This window comes from Pecten maximus, chromosome 4 (genome assembly GCF_902652985.1).
Source record: "Pecten maximus chromosome 4, xPecMax1.1, whole genome shotgun sequence".
Taxonomy (NCBI): Eukaryota; Metazoa; Mollusca; class Bivalvia; order Pectinida; family Pectinidae; genus Pecten; species Pecten maximus.
This window is the reverse complement of record NC_047018.1, coordinates 41,660,801-41,682,082: the sequence shown is the minus strand read 5'-3', so window position 1 is coordinate 41,682,082 and position 21,282 is coordinate 41,660,801. Positions and strand designations below refer to the sequence as shown.

Here is a 21,282-nt window from a genome sequence, read left to right as displayed (position 1 = left end):
AGATACAGTTTAAAAATTATTGTGATATTTTTTGAACCACACGTTTACATCGATTTGAGATCTATAGAACTGAAGAATAGCAGTGGCTCATTTTGTATTTTGCCTAGTACAGGTGCTGAATAATAAAACATTTGATAAATATCCTGTTAATTTGGATAAGGTCAATATATAGTGTTGTTTTTACTGGTGAACATATAAAACAAATAACATTTTTTGAATCTCACCTTCGCTAAAAAGGTGCAAACACGATAAACAATAAACGTGAAAATATGCAATTTAGTTCTTATCCTACTTCAGCGGTTTTTGTACTGAAAATATCGCGCTAAATTATTATTATGCTTATCAGTTTCGGTTAAATGTTTTGTATTCCATATAACGGAGATGTACATTCAGCAATTTTGGTGTCTGTTTGATAATACAACATTGTGCAGTATACAAATATAACTTTATATATATATACATGGAACGCTACACGAATTTGCGTGTCATCCTTGCGCAGCGGCCATGCTTATCTTCTCTGTATCGTTCCAATTTTTCATATATATTTACTGCCGATACAAATACAAATTTAATATATTAATGTCTTAATTCTCCATTTTACAGACTACTGAAATTGGACATCACAACAGAAGAAGCTAGAAGTAGTACAGATAAAGAAACAAGTTTGCGTTACAAGGTAATATACAATGTACATGTACAATGCTCTGTCGATGCCACAACAATTTTTTGTTAGTGTATTTTCCCTTCCACGCACATAAATATAGCACACAGTCCGTCTATGTACCCGTCAAACATAATACATGTCAAGAGATTTATTAGAACTATCACAATTTTATAATCTTTCTATATTTGTCTTTTTTCGTGAGTTAATTGAATAAAAATATTGTTTCCAATAAGTTGAATCAATTTTCGTATGTTACGTAAACACGAGCTCTGTAATGTTACTCCTGGGTGACGTTATCGGGGTAACTGACGGATTAATCACTCACAATTCGTTCGGACTTCAAACACTGAAATCGAACATAATCCCTCAGTCGTATACAAAATACATGTAGGATAATAGTCATTGTTTTATCTCTTGTTGTGTCTGGATTATCAGAGAACCAACATTCATGTTTATTTGGGGAACACGGAAGGGACTTATAAAACAATATATATCCATAATTACAAACTAATAATTAATAAAAATTACGAAATAACATTTATGATTTGCATATTATACCTTATGATTTAATCTGATAATATTACATATTAATTACTTACAATGAATTATCAGAATTGCGGTCAATATGAGTTATGTATATATGTGAAAATTAGTCTATTTCCCCTATTGAGCCCCTGTAAAGTCTCGGGGGAGGGTTTTATGGTCTCCTGGTTGGTTATGTCCATGTTATGTATTAAACAAAGGAAATTAGAATTAATCCGTCAATACTACAGTGATGTATGGCCGGCCGAGCTATAGATTTACCCTAACCAAGTCGTCCACGGCGCATTGATATCTGTAACCGCAGTACATTATTACATCTTGATAACAGAAGGAAACAATATCGCTTAAGCAGTTTTTGTTCTATCTTTCCCATAAACATATTAAAACAAAACATACCAATGGATGATACAAAAACAGACATTTAGTGAATAGCATCCTTAATTATGCATTAAGCAGTAGATAGTTGCTAAATATAAAGTATAAAGTTATGTAAGTAATAGATACTTGGTATTATATTGTATGTTCCAGGTATTTAATGTAATGAAAATACAAATGTATATCATTTTAGCTGTTCTGCCTGTCTAGGGCGTCAGTGATGCTATTTTGTAAAAGTCAAAATTATGGCAATTCAAAAAGGAAGTTCTGAAAATCATACTCTAACTTTCTAATTCACTTTGCACTCAATGAATGACATGTGTTGCTTTGTATTCCTCTTAAGTTTACATTGCTGGTTCATCTTGTCAGAGGCGCGAAATTATATTATATCCTAACATTGTGTGTGTCTACTCTTCCTTCAACCGTTCAAACGATATTTTTTCTGACTTCGAAGCGTTATGAGGCCAAAAGATACCAGGTTCTATGAAAACTCTATTTCTTTACTAAAGTGACGCCATCAGAAAAGGACTCAGTTTTTATGGATGGTGGTGTGGAACGTAAATATTTAAATACTTTATTACTCAAATCAGATGGAGGAAAATTAACAAAAGGTCTAGATAGGTCACAGGAAACTAAATGGTATATGAACGACAGATTTCCCCTTTCAAGACAGAAAGGTTGGACAAAATAAGTGAAACAAAATGTGACATTTTCTATGTTTCCATTTTCGAGTGAAAGCAATTGAATTTTATAACCAAAGGACGTTTACTGTTCTTAGATGCGGAATTAACATTGACTAAAGGATAACGTTTTTTTAACACTGGTCAAGTGTCGGATTTATATAAAAAATTGATCACACTGTAGTCAGATAGTCTTGGTCCAGTAGGGGTTTATATAAAGGTTTGATCACACTGTAGTCAGACAGTCCTGGTCCAGTAGGGGTTTATATAAAGGTTTGACCACACTGTAGTCAGATAGTCCTGGTCCAGTAGGGGTTTATATAAAGGTTTGATCACACGGTAGTCAGACAGTCCTGGTCCAGTAGGGGTTTATATAAAGGTTTGACCACACTGTAGTCAGACAGTCCTGGTCCAGTAGGGGTTTATATAAAGGTTTGACCACACTGTAGTCAGACAGTCCTGGTCCAGTAGGGGTTTATATAAAGGTTTGACCACACTGTAGTCAGACAGTCCTGGTCCAGTAAGGGGTTTATATAAAGGTTTGACCACACTGTAGTCAGATAGTCCTGGTCCAGTAAGGGTTTATATAAAGGTTTGATCACACTGTAGTCAGACAGTCCTGGTCCAGTAGGGGTTTATATAAAGGTTTGACCACACTGTAGTCAGACAGTCCTGGTCCAGTAAGGGTTTATATAAAGGTTTGATCACACTGTAGTCAGACAGTCCTGGTCCAGTAGGGGTTTATATAAAGGTTTGTCCACACTGTAGTCAGACAGTCCTGGTCCAGTAAGGGTTTATATAAAGGTTTGACCACACTGTAGTCAGACAGTCCTGGTCAAGTAAGGGTTTATATAAAGGTTTGATCACACTGTAGTCAGACAGTCCTGGTCCAGTAGGGGTTTATATAAGGTTTGATCACACTGTAGTCAGACAGTCCTGGTCCAGTAAGGGTTTATATAAAGGTTTGATCACACTGTAGTCAGACAGTCCTGGTCCAGGAGGGGTTTATATAAAGGTTTGATCACACTGTAGTCAGACAGTCCTGGTCCAGTAGGGGTTTATATAAAGGTTTGATCACACTGTAGTCAGACAGTCCTGGTCCAGTAGGGGTTTATATAAAGGTTTGATCACACTGTAGTCAGACAGTCCTGGTCCAGTAGGGGTTTATATAAAGGTTTGATCACACTGTAGTCAGACAGTCCTGGTCCAGTAGGGGTTTATATAAAGGTTTGATCACACTGTAGTCAGACAGTCCTGGTCCAGTAGGGTTTATATAAAGGTTTGATCACACTGTAGTCAGACAGTCCTGGTCCAGTAGGGGTTTATATAAAGGTTTGATCACACTGTAGTCAGACAGTCCTGGTCCAGTAGGGGTTTATATAAAGGTTTGATCACACTGTAGTCAGACAGTCCTGGTCCAGTAGGGGTTTATATAAAGGTTTGATCACACTGTAGTCAGACAGTCCTGGTCCAGTAGGGGTTTATATAAAGGTTTGATCACACTGTAGTCAGACAGTCCTGGTCCAGTAGGGGTTTATACACACTGTAGTCAGACAGTCCTGGTCCACTAGGGGTTTATATAAAGTTTTGACCACACTGTAGTCAGACAGTCCTGGTCCAGTAGGGGTTTATATAAAGGTTTGATCACACTGTAGTCAGGCAGTCCTGGTCCAGTAAGGGTTTATATAAAGGTTTGATAACACTGTAGTCAGACAGTCCTGGTCCAGTAGGGGTTTATATAAAGGTTTGACCACACTGTTGTCAGACAGTCCTGGTCTAGTAGGGGTTTATATAAAGGTTTGATCACACTGTAGTCAGACAGTCATGGTCCAGTAGGGGTTTATATAAAGGTTTGACCACACTGTAGTTAGACAGTCCTGGTCAAGTAGTGGTTTATATAAAGGTTTGATCACACTGTAGTCAGACAGTCCTGGTCCAGTAGAGGTTTATATAAAGGTTTGACCACACTGTAGTCGGACAGTCCTGGTCCAGTAGGGGTTTATATAAAGGTTTGACCACACTGTTGTCAGACAGTCCTGGTCTAGTAGGGGTTTATATAAAGGTTTGATCACACTGTAGTCAGACAGTCATGGTCCAGTAGGGGTTTATATAAAGGTTTGACCACACTGTAGTTAGACAGTCCTGGTCAAGTAGTGGTTTATATAAGGTTTGATCACACTGTAGTCAGACAGTCCTGGTCCAGTAGAGGTTTATATAAAGGTTTGACCACACTGTAGTCGGACAGTCCTGGTCCAGTAGGGGTTTATATAAAGGTTTGATCACACTGTAGTCAGATAGTCCTGGTCCAGTAGGGGTTTATATAAAGGTTTGATCACACTGTAGTCAGACAGTCCTGGTCCAGTTGGGGTTTATATAAAGTCTTCATCACAATGTAGTCAGACAGTCCTGGTCCAGTAGGGGTTTATATAAAGGTTTGACCACACTGTAGGCAGACAGTCCTGGTCCAGTAGGGGTTTATATCAAGTTTGATCACACTGTAGTCAGACAGTCCTGGTCCAGTAGGGGTTTATATAAAGGTTTGATCACACTGTAGTCAGACAGTCCTGGTCCAGTAAGGGTTTATATAAAGGTTTGATCACACTGTAGTCAGACAGTCCTGGTCCAGTAGGGGTTTATATAAAGGTTTGATCACACTGTAGTCAGACAGTCCTGGTCCAGTAGAGGGTTTATATAAAGATTTGACCACACTGTAGTCAGATAGTCCTGGTCCAGTAGGGGTTTATATAAAGGTTTGATCACACTGTAGTCAGACAGTCCTGGTCCAGTAGGGGTTTATATAAAGGTTTGACCACACTGTAGTCAGACAGTCCTGGTCCAGTAGGGGTTTATATAAAGGTTTGACCACACTGTAGTCAGACAGTCCTGGTCCAGTAGGGGTTTATATAAAGGATTGACCACACTGTAGTCAGACAGTCCTGGTCCAGTAGGGGTTTATACACACTGTAGTCAGACAGTCCTGGTCCAGTAGGGGTTTATATAAAGGTTTGACCACACTGTAGTCAGACAGTCCTGGTCCACTAGGGGTTTATATAAAGGTTTGACCACACTGTAGTCAGACAGTCCTGGTCCAGTAGGGGTTTATATAAAGGTTTGATCACACTGTAGTCAGGCAGTCCTGGTCCAGTAAGGGTTTATATAAAGGTTTGATCACACTGTAGTCAGACAGTCCTGGTCCAGTAGGGGTTTATATAAAGGTTTGACCACACTGTAGTCAGACAGTCCTGGTCTAGTAGGGGTTTATATAAAGGTTTGATCACACTGTAGTCAGACAGTCATGGTCCAGTAGGGGTTTATATAAAGGTTTGACCACACTGTAGTTAGACAGTCCTGGTCCAGTAGTGGTTTATATAAAGGTTTGATCACACTGTAGTCAGACAGTCCTGGTCCAGTAGAGGTTTATATAAAGGTTTGACCACACTGTAGTCGGACAGTCCTGGTCCAGTAGGGGTTTATATAAAGTCTTGATCACACTGTAGTCAGACAGTCCTGGTCCAGTAGGGGTTTATATCAAGTTTGATCACACTGTAGTCAGACAGTCCTGGTCCAGTAGGGGTTTATATAAAGGTTTGATCACACTGTAGTCAGACAGTCCTGGTCCAGTAGGGGTTTATAAAAAGGTTTGATCACACTGTAGTCGGACAGTCCTGGTCCAGTAGGGATACATAAAAAGGTTTGATCACACTGTAGTCGGACAGTCCTGGTCCAGTAGAGGTTTATATAAAGGTTTGATCACAATGTAGTCAGACAGTCCTGGTCCAGTAGGGGTTTATATCAAGTTTGATCACACTGTAGTCAGACAGTCCTGGTCCAGTAGGGGTTTATATAAAGGTTTGATCACACTGTAGTCAGACAGTCCTGGTCCAGTAGGGGTTTATATAAAGGTTTGATCACACTGTAGTCGGACAGTCCTGGTCCAGTAGGGATTTATATAAAGGTTTGTCCACACTGAAGTCAGACAGTCCTGGTCCAGTAGGGGTTTATATAAAGGTTTGATCACACTGTAGTCGGACAGTCCTGGTCCAGTAGGGATTTATATAAAGGTTTGATCACACTGTAGTCAGACAGTCCTGGTCCAGTAGGGGTTTATATAAAGGTTTGATCACACTGTAGTCTGACAGTCCTGATCCAGTAGGGGTTTATATAAATGTTTGACCACACTGTAGTCAGACAGTCCTGGTCTAGTAGCGGTTTATATAATGGTTTGATCACACTGTTGTCAGACAGTCCTGGTCCAGTAGGGGTTTATATAAAGGTTTTATCATACTGTAGTCAGACAGTCCTGGTCCAGTAGGGGTTTATATAAAGGTTTGATCACACTGTAGTCAGACAGTCCTGGTCCAGTAGGGGTTTATATATAGGATTCAATAATTTTACTGACATTGTCTTAACACATTGTTTTGGCATTTATTGTTTAATGAGCAAGATAAGAGTTGATACGATAAATACATTTGGTAATAACATGTTGTTGATGTTGTCATTTTCAGGAATGGTGATAAAGTAATGGTCGACTTAAGTCACTAGTAATACAGCTACTCTAATTAGCCATCTTCTCACAAAGGAGAGAACGCGGCCATGGCTGTGCTCTCTTACTGTCATCCGTTTTTTTCTAATTGAAGACTCAGTTTAATGCCATTTCCTATGTTACCGTTAATGGTGTCCCTCGACAACGATATTGTGAGCCTAGTTTTCCAGATATCAGAAGACAAAAGACATTCATTTTTTTACTTGTGATTTTTTAATCACGGCAACCAGTCGTGTTTGCTGTTATACATACTTTTTATCGAGAAATGCACTCAATTCGGTGTTAAATCAACACTTTTTCCTCATGTTATTGTTTGATAAATCATCATCAAACTGGATTTGTACAATTGATCAAATGCTTTCAAATTTATCTTAATTTACTTAGATAAATTGGTAAAGTGTTTTTCATTTTGTTTTTGGCTGTGTCTTCTATTTTGATAACACACCCCACCTCTATAAAACTCTATAAAAATCAGAATGTCCAATAGATTAATTATCAACACAATGTAAACGTAGATTAAGCAGCTCTACACATTTTTGTATCGTGAATCTTAATGATGGAATTCTTTTCGTGAATTCAGATTCCAATTTTGGCGCTATTGTTTTACCTCTGTGTTGTGACAAATATCTCTTCTAATTGATTCATTTTTACAAATGAAAATGTCCGTATATCATCAAAATATAACACACCACCTTAAACCAATGTGATCAATATGAACCTTCATTTTAAATATTTTTCTTAGATTACAGTCGGGTGTAACAAGAAAATAAAAGAGGTAATTGATTAAGGAGATTTCAAATGGGTTTATCTTTTGATTTATATATGTATGCCTTCTGAAGGGGACTTTGACAACTCTGTTCCTACAGGTATAATCCAAAGACAAAAGCCGTGTAAATGGCAGATTTTATTCAATAAAAGTAGATACATATGTCAAGTGAGATTATGTGTATATACAGTCAGTCTGTTCATCTAATATCAAATGTCCTTCACCATATAACTGAACACCGAGAGAAAATTCAGCCAACGGCACAAGACATAACAAACGGTAGCCAGATCCATGTTTTGGTCTACAGAGGCCTTCATGTTACCATGGTTTCTGGTAGAAAAAGCGATAGATTTTGACGACTATGGAAGAAAGCCGCTGGCTGTGTGTAAGTGTGTGCCTCGTTCGATCAATGACTTCTTTTGGAACAACTACGTCATCGGGAGAAGATCTATTTCAGACAATTCCAAATATCTCTACAGTGAATTTGGAAAAATATCCAGGGACATGGATTCCGTCCAACTCATCTGGTTCAATCCTAAGAATTTAATCCTTCTAACGTTTCCTACAGCACTTGTCTTATGCTAAGCAATACATTAGACTCCTCTCTAAAACCTATTTTATGTAAAAATGAAACAGACACAGAATATTTTGTAATCTCGTAAGCGGGTGTGTGTGACGGCTTCAGCCTGAGCGTGGCAGTAAATGTGAATGTCAAACAGTCAAGAGCCCCCAGGAAGCCAAGCTGGCAGCAAGATAAAACCGAACTTGTTTTAAAACAAATTATTCAAATGAATCTTAGAGTTAACCTGTAAATAACGAGTTCTCAATAACTCTTCGGAGACCGTTTGTTGGGATTAATATCGATCCAGCGAAATCTCGCAGTAAATATTTAAAATTTCAATCTGTTTTCATTTTACTGGTATTTTGTCTCACTGATTGCTCAATACTAACATTTCATTCTTTTTGTTTTTGGAGGTTTTTTCCCCTGTTATTTTTTTCTTTTTGAAGAGATTCTGTCCGTGTTTCGTTCTCAGTAATATTCATTTTAGTTTAAATTTTAAGCTTGGAATATTCATTTTATCAGAGAGGGAACTGAATTACAACCATATTAGTATTGTTGCTTCCTTGAATACTTATTCAAACCAGATTTGTGTGGTATTAAATCCTTGCTTTACTGTTTTATTACATAAAGTCAATTTTATAAAATACCGGGGTATTCGTTTCTCAAATAATAAAACATGTTACACATGTACTCCTTTAAGACACTGTTCATCATTTCAAGTTAAAATTACACGAGGAATATTCTGGCTTCTAAACATTTAGAAGAACAATTTTAATCCTTATTTCAAGTGAGGTTTAACTTTATGTATACCAGTTTAGTAAGGCTAGGATGTTGGAGGTTCCTAAAATAAAAGTTGACATGGAAACAAAATGGTCGTAATCGAATTTCCTGTAAATTTTACATAAATACCAAGTAAAAATACCAACATTTATATTAATATGCTATAACAATGACATTACCTCTGGTGAAGTTTACAATACCATATAAAGGACTTAAGTTTCGTTGTTTTATACAATGATACATTTACAGATGATATGTGCATACTATTCTTATCTCCTATATCCGTACATTTATACTTTTAGTCACTTGTTTCCTTTCTATTCATTTATGCATTTATGTCTAGATTTTGGTTTGGTTTGGTTTGTTTTTGTTTAACGTCCTATTAACAGCCATGGTCATTTAAGGAAGTGCCAGGTTTCGGAGGTGGAGGAAAGCTGGAGTACCCGGAGAAAAAACCACCGGCCTACAGTCAGTACCTTGCAACTGCCCCACGTAGGTTTCGAACTCGCAACCCAGAGGTGGAGGGCTAGTGATAAAGTGTCGGGACACCTTAACCACTCGGCCACCACGGCCCCACGTATGTCTAGGCAAAAAAAACCAGACTATCGACATAATAACGAAACCATACAAAACCATGTGTTCCGGAGGAGTAAGCGTCTTGTGCCTCATCGACGACACCCGTCATATTAATTCATATCTCATCCATTGTAAGTCACATTCTCAAAATGAGAATTATGATGTTTGCAATGGAACATCGGATATATCTACTAACATCTCCTTATCGCATAAGATAGTAGTATATTTCCAAATGAGATCACGATGTGAACCACAAAACGTTTACATGGTTTTCATCAAACAGCGTCCTCCGTCTTTAGTCTTCTATGGGAATCGCAATATTAGGAGAAACCCCTTGAATTTCGAATCAACTGGGACATGAAACACCATACGTTCGGGTGCAGGGATGTTACTATCTAGAAATGGAAACTTAACAATTGGAAAATTGAAATAACCATGCATCTCCTACAGCTAAGTTGTAAGATCGAGGTAAGCGGCTGATGTTGGTATGGTCAATAAAGTATGCCTAGATGAAAGCGATCTTTCTGTCGTAGTACAAAGTAAACTGCATTAAAAGTTATCATTTTTGTCTTGGTATCTATATTATCGCGAAGGTAATGAGTCATGTTCAGTTTCCATAACTGTTTTCCTTTTAATTTGCGAAATCTTTTGGTATAGCTGCCTTGTACAACAATATCCACTTTGTGGTCGCTTTACAATATTTTCGAGCCATACCGATACGAGTTAATCTAACCCCTAATCGTCTACTCATCTACATGTTTTGCAAATAGGTGTATATATCATGATGAGCCCACAGATAGGTTCATGCTCGCTTAAAATGATTAATTCATGTCAGGGGTTTTAAATAAAAATCTATAACAATTGATAATACTTCTATATATATATATGTATGATTTATGTTGATATCATTTTTAGGTAGGTTATATTTTATTTGAACAAAATAAACATTATTTAAACTTAACGTAATTACGTGAACATGACTATCAGAGAGCGTGATTTATTCCGATTTATCATATCTTTTTATGACGTCCAGGCTCTCCAAAATTATATTTGCACATGCACATTTATGTTATATAACCATGAGCTAGTTTTTTTTTTTTTTTTTTTAAATAAGCACTTTATTATGAATTTCGATTACGATACATTCAGATTACATGCCTGATTTGAATAATGCATCAAAATGAAATTCAATTTAAACGAATTCTATGAAAAATTAAACACACCTTTTTGATATTATGGCAAAATATTTCATAATGATATCAAGAGACATAAAGGAAATGACTTACAATCATTTTAGATGTTACACGCATCTGTGGGTACCCTCGGTGATCGGAAGCTGGTCAAACAGTCTCTTGAAGAAAGTCAATTGTTATTTTTCAAATACTATGTGTAGGGGTCTGGTCCATGTGTATTTGTGCACGTTGAATTTTTGAGATTGATAAAAATGGCTGACAAAACGCCAGTTTGAGTTTCAAAGTTTTCATAAAGTTCTTTGAGTATTTTTCGCAGATTTTATATGTATGTTCCCTTGTTTTCGAATCATTCCAAAAGGGGGAAAGAAACGCAAAGTAGAAGGAAGATCAGTCTTACATTGATCCAGTGAAGATCATTGTATTTCTCATTGATCCCTCTATAATACTATTGTTGGATTCATAACTTTCAAACCGTTAACATTATCTTGGTGGCCCTTGAAATTAAATTCATCACCCACAGATGGAATGACGTGCACTAAAATCAGCCTACTATGATCTTTGACCTAAAGGCAAAATTAAAATTTTCAGAACAAGCTTGTCGATAATAATTTCAAGCATTTTAAATACACGTTTCCTGATGTTGAAACATTAATGCACCATTGCAGTTACTAAAATGACGTCGCCTTCTTAAAGCAAAGGTGAGTGACTGAAATGAAAATTCACTTGATAAAAAGTCATTGGTTGAAAGGTTAAATATTATATATTTTTACAGATAAATGTTTTATGACTTCGTAAATTAGAAGGATACTACTGAAATGTTTAGGTGTATGATCAAATTTCATTGTCAGATATGAAAAACATTATCCATCCCTTAACGAGTAACTAGAACATGTCTTTGTTTACACAAAAATGTTTCTAACCATTTCATGTTGATATACCCTTCCCGTTATTCCTGCCTTCAATCTCACATTTGCAGCATGTATGGGATCTCTCGGTACTTTGATTATATTGATCTCCCTTACATGTCGACAACACCTCTAAAACAGGCAATGGAAGACTAGATAATATTGGCTATTCTAACTTTAAGAATAGAATTAGCCATTTGATAGATATTGTGAACCCAACTGACCTCTACGCGACTAGCCAGCTGGCTTGCTAATTGAGAAATAACAGTCTAAATGTGATCACGTTATTCGTGGATACACATGACACTACGCTACTTTCTTGTCTAAATGCAATATCATCCGCTATCGATTTCTCGGAGAATGCAGGCACGTTGTCGATGATCACGTGACCGATTTATGGTCTAACCACGTGATAGCAGGGACATTTCGTCACGACATCAATAGTGCCCCATAGACATATATAGGAAACATGAAAAGTTACCGACCCTCACGCGTATCGCCTTAATACTCGATCCGGAAGACGGTTTAGTATTCAGGTTAGGATATGTATTGATTCTTTAGAGTTAAAACATCGTTTATGGAGTTGCCCCAAAAGGGCGGAAGTGGAGTGTTGTACACGAGTGTAGGCGAAGGAACAATTTCCTTGTTGTGCCCGGCTAGTGATAAGCCGAAGCATTTCAAGATTCCAGAACACTTTCATCAGCTGGACGAATGTGAAACCATTTTGTATTAAGTCCGCCATCTTCCTGCCCGAGCTATACTGGCGTGTTAATGCTCTTTAATTTTTTTTTTTTTTTTTTTATCATAATCAAGTTAATAATATCTAATACAGATAAAAAAAGTTTTAGGTAGTGATAAATAAAGGACAGGATAGCTATGTTTATACCTACCTGTCTGATACAGTTTCCTTTAATGTATTGACATAGATACTTTTTATAAACGCCTTAGAGTAGATGTTGAGAAATACATTGAGTATTATGTAAATATATAAACATGTACGATATTTTGGTTTGACAACATATAATCTGCAATTACTAAAATAGTTTAGTAGTATATACTGGTATATGATATACTATGATATAATATGATATAATATGATATGATATATATATATATAAAGTCATATAGTAATAGCTATATCAATAGTGTATTAACGATTAATAGGAACAGTATCATACCTACACGGTATACTTACCTTACATTGTAACAAAGAGCCATTCAAGAATAAATGTTATTACATTTCTAATAAAAACGTCTAATCTAACTGCCACATCATCGAGTAGTTCAGTATTTTCCTGTGCTAATTTTCTGTGACACAGAATGAGACGGTCCATAACATTCTTATCATCTATTGTTTCCGACGGCTTAATTACATTTCATTGTTCTTTTCCTATCTATGCACTTTGTGTTGACATTTAAACTTGTAAGTTTTGACCCTGTCCCTATTGACGTAGTTGTAGAATCCGCAACAGGCATATGGTTTCCTTACGTCGTGTCATGTAATGGCCTGTGAATCACAGTGCAGTCAACCTCGTAAACATTTTTTCCCCAATCAGTAGTCGTCAAATGCTTAATGATGATATAATCGAAAACAGTTTTTAGAAAAAAATATATTTGTATTTTAAGGTCAAAAAGGGGCGTTTTATATGGAACATTTTTTGTTATCTAGATACATATTACCTTTAAACATATCAAGGGCTTTCAAAACGCTACGTTAATGAGATTGTAACATTTTCTAAATAAGTTAATTTAATGTCGTCCAGCATGTGCCCTGGATACGCCCAAGCCAAAGTAGATTATATACCATCAACTGTTAAAAGGCAAGATCTTCTAAGACATTATATCCGTCTTTCCCCCCGGCACCTATTAAATATGCATATGTAGAAATACAGTGTTAGGATCAACCTAGCGAGATAAAAGAATATAGTTCCCGTGTTCAACAGTACTTACAATCCAATCCTACATCCACATGCCACTTTTCGTTTATTCGTACATTTAATAATTTATCAAGGTTCGCACTAATGATAAAAAGCAAAAGAATCCAACAGACTTTTTTTCTGAATAGACATGTTTTAATCTTAGTAGGCCACGTGTAATAACGGTAGTTTAAACTGGTCGTGCAAAGCACGTGAATATGTAAAGGCGCTCGGCCATCTGTGGTGTGCATTGTGTTACTGCTAAAGGGTTCACCTGAGGTGACAATGGATTGGAAGCGGGTGACTGGGCAGTCTGTCAGATGTATAGGGTAATATAGCCCACAGCACAATGGCGGCCAATATCAAAACCTTATAGTCAACTAGGGTCAATTCCATTATATAATTAATCCCATACAGTCACTATATATCAGTTTCATTAAAATGGTTTGACTGAATCGAACTTTTATTGTTGCACCAAATGCTTTTGATTTTAATACAACCCAATACAGTATATACAAAGAAAAACATTAACACAACATACACAGAAATAACAATAAACAACAGCGACGAAGTTTAGAGGATATCACACATTTTTTCCCTGCAATATTCATTTCTCTCAACGTAAATATACGGACTTAAATTCCGTGTAAATACACGGAAATAGCTATATTTTTATAGACGTAAAGAAATATATGAATGATCTAAAACAATTCCCTCAATGAAACAAATTGTGAATGAACTAAAGCAGTTTAGTCTTTGTGAATATGAGTAATTTTAAACCACCTCCTAAATGTAAACAAGACGAAAATAAACTGCATCAAAGATGTTAACATGACAAACCTAAAAACAATCCCCTCAATGTAAACATAAGTAAACTAAAACATTCCCCTCCATGTAGACATAGGTAAACTAAAACATTCCCCTCAATGTAAACATTAGTAAACTAAAACATTCCCCTCCATGTAAATATGAGTAAACTAAAACATTCCCCTCAATGTAAACATAAGTAAACTAAAACATTCCCCTCCATGTAAACATTAGTAAACTAAAACATTCCCCTCAATGTAAACATAAGTAAACTAAAACATTCCCCTCAATGTAAACATGAGTAAACTAAAACATTCCCCTCAATGTAAACATGAGTAAACTAAAACATTCCCCTCCATGTAGACATAGGTAAACTAAAACATTCCCCTCAATGTAAACATAAGTAAACTAAAACATTCCCCTCAATGTAAACATGAGCAAACTAAAACATTCCCCTCAATGTAAACATTAGTTAACTAAAACATTCCTCTCAATGTAAACATTAGTTAACTAAAACATTCCCCTCAATGTAAACATGAGCAAACTAAAACATTCCCCTCAATGTAAACATGAGTAAACTAAAACATTCCCCTCCATGTAGACATAGGTAAACTAAAACATTCCCCTCAATGTAAACATGAGTAAACTAAAACATTCCCCTCAATGTAAATATGAGTAAACTAAAACATTCCCCTCAATGTAAACATTAGTAAACTAAAACAATCCCCTCAATGTAAACATGAGTAAACTAAAACATTCCCCTCAATGTAAACATGAGCAAACTAAAACATTCCCCTCAATGTAAACATGAGCAAACTAAAACATTCCCCTCAATGTAAACATTAGTAAACTAAAACATTCCCCTCAATGTAAACATAAGTAAACTAAAACATTCCCCTCCATTGTAAACATTAGTAAACTAAAACAATCCCCTCAATGTAAACATAAGTAAACTAAAACATTCCCCTCAATGTAAACATGAGTAAACTAAAACATTCCCCTCAATGTAAATATGAGTAAACTAAAACATTCCCCTCAATGTAAACATAAGTAAACTAAAACATTCCCCTCAATGTAAACATTAGTAAACTAAAACATTCCCCTCAATGTAAACATAAGTAAACTAAAACATTCCCCTCAATGTAAACAAGAGTAAACTAAAACATTCCCCTCCATGTAAACATAAGTAAACTAAAACATTCCCCTCAATGTAAACATTAGTAAACTAAAACATTCCCCTCAATGTAAATATGAGTAAACTAAAACATTCCCCTCAATGTAAACATAAGTAAACTAAAACATTCCCCTCAATGTAAACATTAGTAAACTAAAACATTCCCCTCAATGTAAACAAGAGTAAACTAAAACATTCCCCTCAATGTAAACATAAGTAAACTAAAACATTCCCCTCAATGTAAACATAAGTAAACTAAAACATTCCCCTCAATGTAAACAAGAGTAAACTAAAACATTCCCCTCAATGTAAACATGAGTAAACTAAAACATTCCTTTCAATGTAAACATGAGCAAACTAAAACATTCCCCTCAATGTAAACATAAGTAAACTTAAACATTCCTTTCAATGTAAACAAGAGTAAATTAAAACAGTCCCCTCAATGTAAACAAAAATATGAACTATCTGCCTATTGGATGTTAACTTACAATATTTTGATAGAAAATATATCAAAGGAAAATTGAATTATTAAGAATGTTCGTATGCAATTCATATCATAGCAAGTTATCGCAGTACATAATGTACATTTCTTCCTTAAATTTACATGAAGATAGTTATTGATTTTCTGCATTTTCATTTTCCTAAAGGTATCGACTTGCTTGGAAAATATTCCAACATTCTAATAAAAATAATTAATCATTGGTATATGCATTCAGATCTCGCTATTTAATCAAAGAACCAAAAAAAAGATATTAAAAATTAACCTCACTATAATATATATATATCCCGAAATCACCATATATGGCTATATTCGAATAAATTACACGAAATTAAAAGTTCACAATCAAAACCTAAACATACGTATAGGCTTTAACCTTACTTTTCTGTTAGACTAAATCAAGAACGTTTATGAATTCACAGGAAACATTTACTACTTTACTTTTAAAAGGTAAAATTGATGTCTCAGATAGCCAAATATGTTTTAATGCAAATCTGTTATATGGATATATTGTAAGTATTTTAATTTCTTCAATATTGACATAATCGTTTACAAAAAAAGAACATCCACACCTTATGATAATGGGCTTATATTAAACGTTACTACTAATATGCATAAATACTTACAGTGTCCTTAATGAAAATACCTACATCTGGGATGTGATACAAAACTTACAATTCCTTGAATACAAACACCTACAAATATATATCAAATTTAGATAGGAATGTATCTATATCGAACACATTAACAGATTGCAACTTCTACATAGACAAAGCAGTGAGATATTTCCACTCAAGTTGGTCTATAGACATGTGTAACACATGTTTTTTTTTAACACACAACGCATTGCGTACCTATGTATGCGTGTACACACTAAGTATTTGAAATGTGAGGGATCAACTTTTTTTTAATGTTTAAAAAAATAATTAATGTCTATTAGTTTTCTTACTAATTTCTATCAAATAATCTGTCTTAAGGAATTAAGCAGCAAGCAAAAATAGTTTACCTGGAAGTGTAAATTGAACTAAAGAGTGAGTATATATATTAATCAATTATCCGGCTTCTAAATGATGATTGTACGAAATACAATGTAAACATGCAAAACACTTCCAACACAGCAACAGGAATCAGATTTGCATTCAGCAAGCTATTTTAAGAAAACAACGTAAAAGCCATTTGGGAATTAAGGGGGAAATGTTACTGAAATGTATTTTGATAAAAAAACTGCATTCTATAAATATCAATGTATCTAAGATAGCGATATATCTTGTTATAAGGCATTAGTCACAATTCACAATCCTCTAATGTTAATGACCTACTGTTACACAATGGATGGGGAAAGTGGGACACATTTACTGTATAATAGGTTATGAAATGAATGTTTATTGATCGAAACAATTACGTGCAATGTTCTTGAAACAAATCTACACCATATTCGTGAACAAATAATCTTAATTTTGCTCTAACTGGATGTCGACGGTCCTATGTAGGGTAACACGAATCGTTTCACGCTGGTGCGAAATGATGTCACAGCGAATAGGTCAGACGTTTTAGCCCACAAAATCTTACGCAACAAGAACAACGACAGCGTGATGTGGATTTCTGTGCCTGGAACTTTCGCGAGATTGGTCCGGCCCTACAACGCGACATGGCACCTTTGCTAATCAGTCGAGAAACGTGATTGGTTGGTCCGTGCTGCAGCAATTTCGGCATTAGGCAACCGCATCCCTTCCGTGTCTGCGCATGTCTACGGAGCTTCTTATTGTCCATGGAAGAAAAAGTGCCGGGGAAGATGAAAGGACGACACACACGAAGCGATCATTTCAGGAATGCTTTCCTCTAAAATCGGAGCGGACCTCCACTGGTAAGTTTAGAGATGCCAGAGAAAATGGAATACCTTTTCGTGACATAACCTGTGGTTAGGTAGACTGTTTTCTTAATATTAATTGTTAACCGTTATAAACTTATATTGTGTTATCACTGACAGATGGCGTTTTGCAATCAAATCTCCCAGGAGAATGCCGAAAACAATTCAATATGTAAGGTTATAAAATATGTATGAAACTACACGTTAGGCTAGGTCAGCCTGTAGCCAAATTAGGCTAGAATTGATCGTTATCATTGGTTTCGGGTAATTACCAAACTTAAGGTATGTCTGCATTATTTGCCTCGTTGTGGCTTCAAATACACGGCGGCAGCAAAAAAGTACCATAGATACCAGGAGGTTTCCAAAGGTCGTGCACAGACGTTTTCGGGACCTTGACAAGAACAGTGGCGCAGTAAGCAGCAGCATTCTTAGTTTGGACATTTGATCTTCGCTTCCTAACATCATGCATAGGAGTTTTACCTTACAAGATACACTTGAGTATTTTAAAGTTATATAAAATACTCTGCTTACTGCGCACCAAGAAGACCCCTTCGCTCCAGTAATGGAACTCGTATAGATAAAAAGGAAATTCTAACAACAAAACTTCGCCAAAGCCTTTCCATTATACGTAAGTATTTATGATTTACTACGATTTTTTTTCGTTATTCCTAATACTTTTGTGTGCAGAGGTTTTGTGTTTTTTTAATCTTTAAGAGAAACAAACATATTAAGAAAAAATGATTTCTTTTTGAAAAAAAAAAGATGAATGTTTCAAAATTTGTTGTTGGTTTTTTTTTTTTATTATTTTCAAGTTGAGATAATTCTAACCAGTGTTCTTCTGATAAGATAATAATTTAATTCTAGTTTTAGCATAAAAATAACTACACAACCAATAAAATAAAATAAAAATAATTATGTCTTGTTTTATGTTAGAGCAAAAACAAATTATTAATATACGTTTCTTCTGTTAGCCACAAGATATGAAAGTTAAAAAATATATATTTACGTATGTACCCACATAATCATGCAAAATACCGAGACTTTATCATGTCAAATCAAATGAAAAAAATCGAACAAGAAAAAATTTCAACGTATTTAATGAATGAGCGTCGTGTGTTATATTCTCACGCGGAATCTAGGTATTCCAATAACCTGGGCGTTCGCTAACTGTGAGAACGGAAACTTTATCAGATGGTTGCCAGATATCACTTAAATGTCCTAGGATTTTTTTTGTTCCGGCTCTCATCATATCTTTTATAAAATAGTGTTCGTGAATGTGTGCCCAATGACATGAAAACTAGGCCATCCGTCTGGTACAGATATCTGATGAAGTGACAGGCTTCAGATCCCCGTCGTGGGCGAGGGATTGCATGTGTGTATGCATCACGACACCATGTACAAGCAATATTCAAAGAGAAAATTCAGCTTCTATTTCGCCAACATCTAACTAATTTTATTTGCTATGTGGCTTCATTGATTTTTCCCCGAGAACTGATGCAAATCGAAGCTTGGGCAATATACAAGTGGAAAGGCCTAGTATTAATGAAAGTGCAATCGGGCGATATTGCTATTAGGCACCAGAGGAGGACGGCGTGTCGTTTTATTGTGAGGCTACCAGCGAGAGCGCCGTCTCGGACAGATATAACAGGCGTCCAAAGCTTCTATTGTACAATGGAAGGATTCTTCCTCTCGGCGGCCCGATATACTGCTCAAATGTTGGCTCTCCTTGGATTAACTGACTGTAGGCCTTTCTTATGAAAATGAAAGCGCTAATCACCGATTTGTATAATTATGAAAGTATGCAAGTTTGTGGAAAGCAAACTATTTGATGGTGCATTTTAACGGCATTGTATATACTACTCAGAATTTTACGTCAGAATCCGACCCGGATGTGCCATACTATGATTTAGTAGCGTAGGTCTTCACTAGCATACGGAGTAAATCTTTTCATAAACACAACGAAAACCAACGTTCTATGACAATGATTCAAAACATTGAAATTTTCGTTTATTTTCTATCCGGTTCAAAAGGCTTCGCAGGGAAATTAGAGAAAAAAATATTTATCATTTCAAGTACACTTGCTATATTTCTTCGTTAATATTTACATATTTTAAATATTTCAATAACAATGGTTGCTTATTGTACGTTGTTTTGTTTTGATAGGAAATGATGCTTGGCGGAGACTCCAGTACAAACAAGAAATGCAGATTTCGGTAAGTTAACAAGAAATGCATTTATTACTTTGATTTCAAGTAGATTAAATTTCATAACATATAATATAGAATAGCTCGCTTGCCTAAATTTATTAAACAATTTGTTTTTAAATATTTTAATATTTTACTGAAGCATGATGAATTTATTGCTATATGTGCTAACTGTAGTCTTCAGTGTATTTTATACCTCGAGTGAATGTAGGCATAGATACACAAAGATATCGACCTATATATACGCTTCGCTGGTCACAACCCGCTGATGAACACGACTCTCCGTTTCAGTACTAAAGGTTACTACTATATATAGATTGATGAATTATTAAATCTTTAATCATAATACGGGATTTCTGTTCAACAATGTCCCTCATACTTCCCAATAGTCTCAGCTGCGGGATATGGACCCGACAATATACATTCATTAGCACAATTGTGTTTAGCGCGTGCTGGTCACGTGCTGTCGATATTAGATGTATTTGTGTGGCTATGAAATTAGTGATAGCTAGTGGAGCGCGTATATTGTGTACTTAACAATAATATTGAGAGTGTTAAAATACAGAACATTCCTGTTGATAAAAAATAAATAAATAAAGGTTTCGTATAACATGATTCACAACAATAATGATAATTATACATTGGTAAAGATATATAATTTTGAATTTTAAGATTGATGTTAATATTTCATTTCTATTAACAAATATTTTTTGTATTTCATTCATGTAAGGAATTCCATATTGTGATGTTCTAGTAATTTTTGTTTGACTTTTTTCTTTCTGTGTTTTTTCTCTATAACCCTTTAACCTAATTGAATGCCGAGAAGTACTGTCATACTAAACACAAAGGGGAATGATCCGTTTGATACGCCTTTGTATCCTCCGGTGTATTTTTATAGCAAAACTATTCCGTTACAAGATTGGATAACCTCATAACGTAGCAGATTATTTGTTCAAGTGATAATAGCGTACGATGAGTTTGTCAGCACTACACCGTATCAGTTAATAGGCGGTTATACCCGACATATAGGAACCAAACTGAGCGAAATAATTGTTGACGGAGTTTGTTCGCCGGGCAAACAAAGCTTCCGCTAGAAATACAATAAAGGCTTTGCGCGCTATCTTCAGTGTTTGAATACCTGTATCCGATGAGTGTTTGCACAAGATTATATTCGAATTATTTTATCAACATTTCCCTTCCGACACCTGTATCACTTATAATTAATTAG

General features: G+C 35.6%; 1 non-coding gene across 1 annotated transcript; it reads right to left on the bottom strand.

Moving 5' to 3' along the window:
• Positions 1–454: 454 nt before the first annotated feature.
• Positions 455–562, bottom strand: LOC117326635. The gene has a single exon (XR_004532485.1). It is a non-coding gene; the product is annotated as a U6 spliceosomal RNA (small nuclear RNA).
• Between the last annotated feature and the right edge of the window lie 20,720 nt (positions 563–21,282).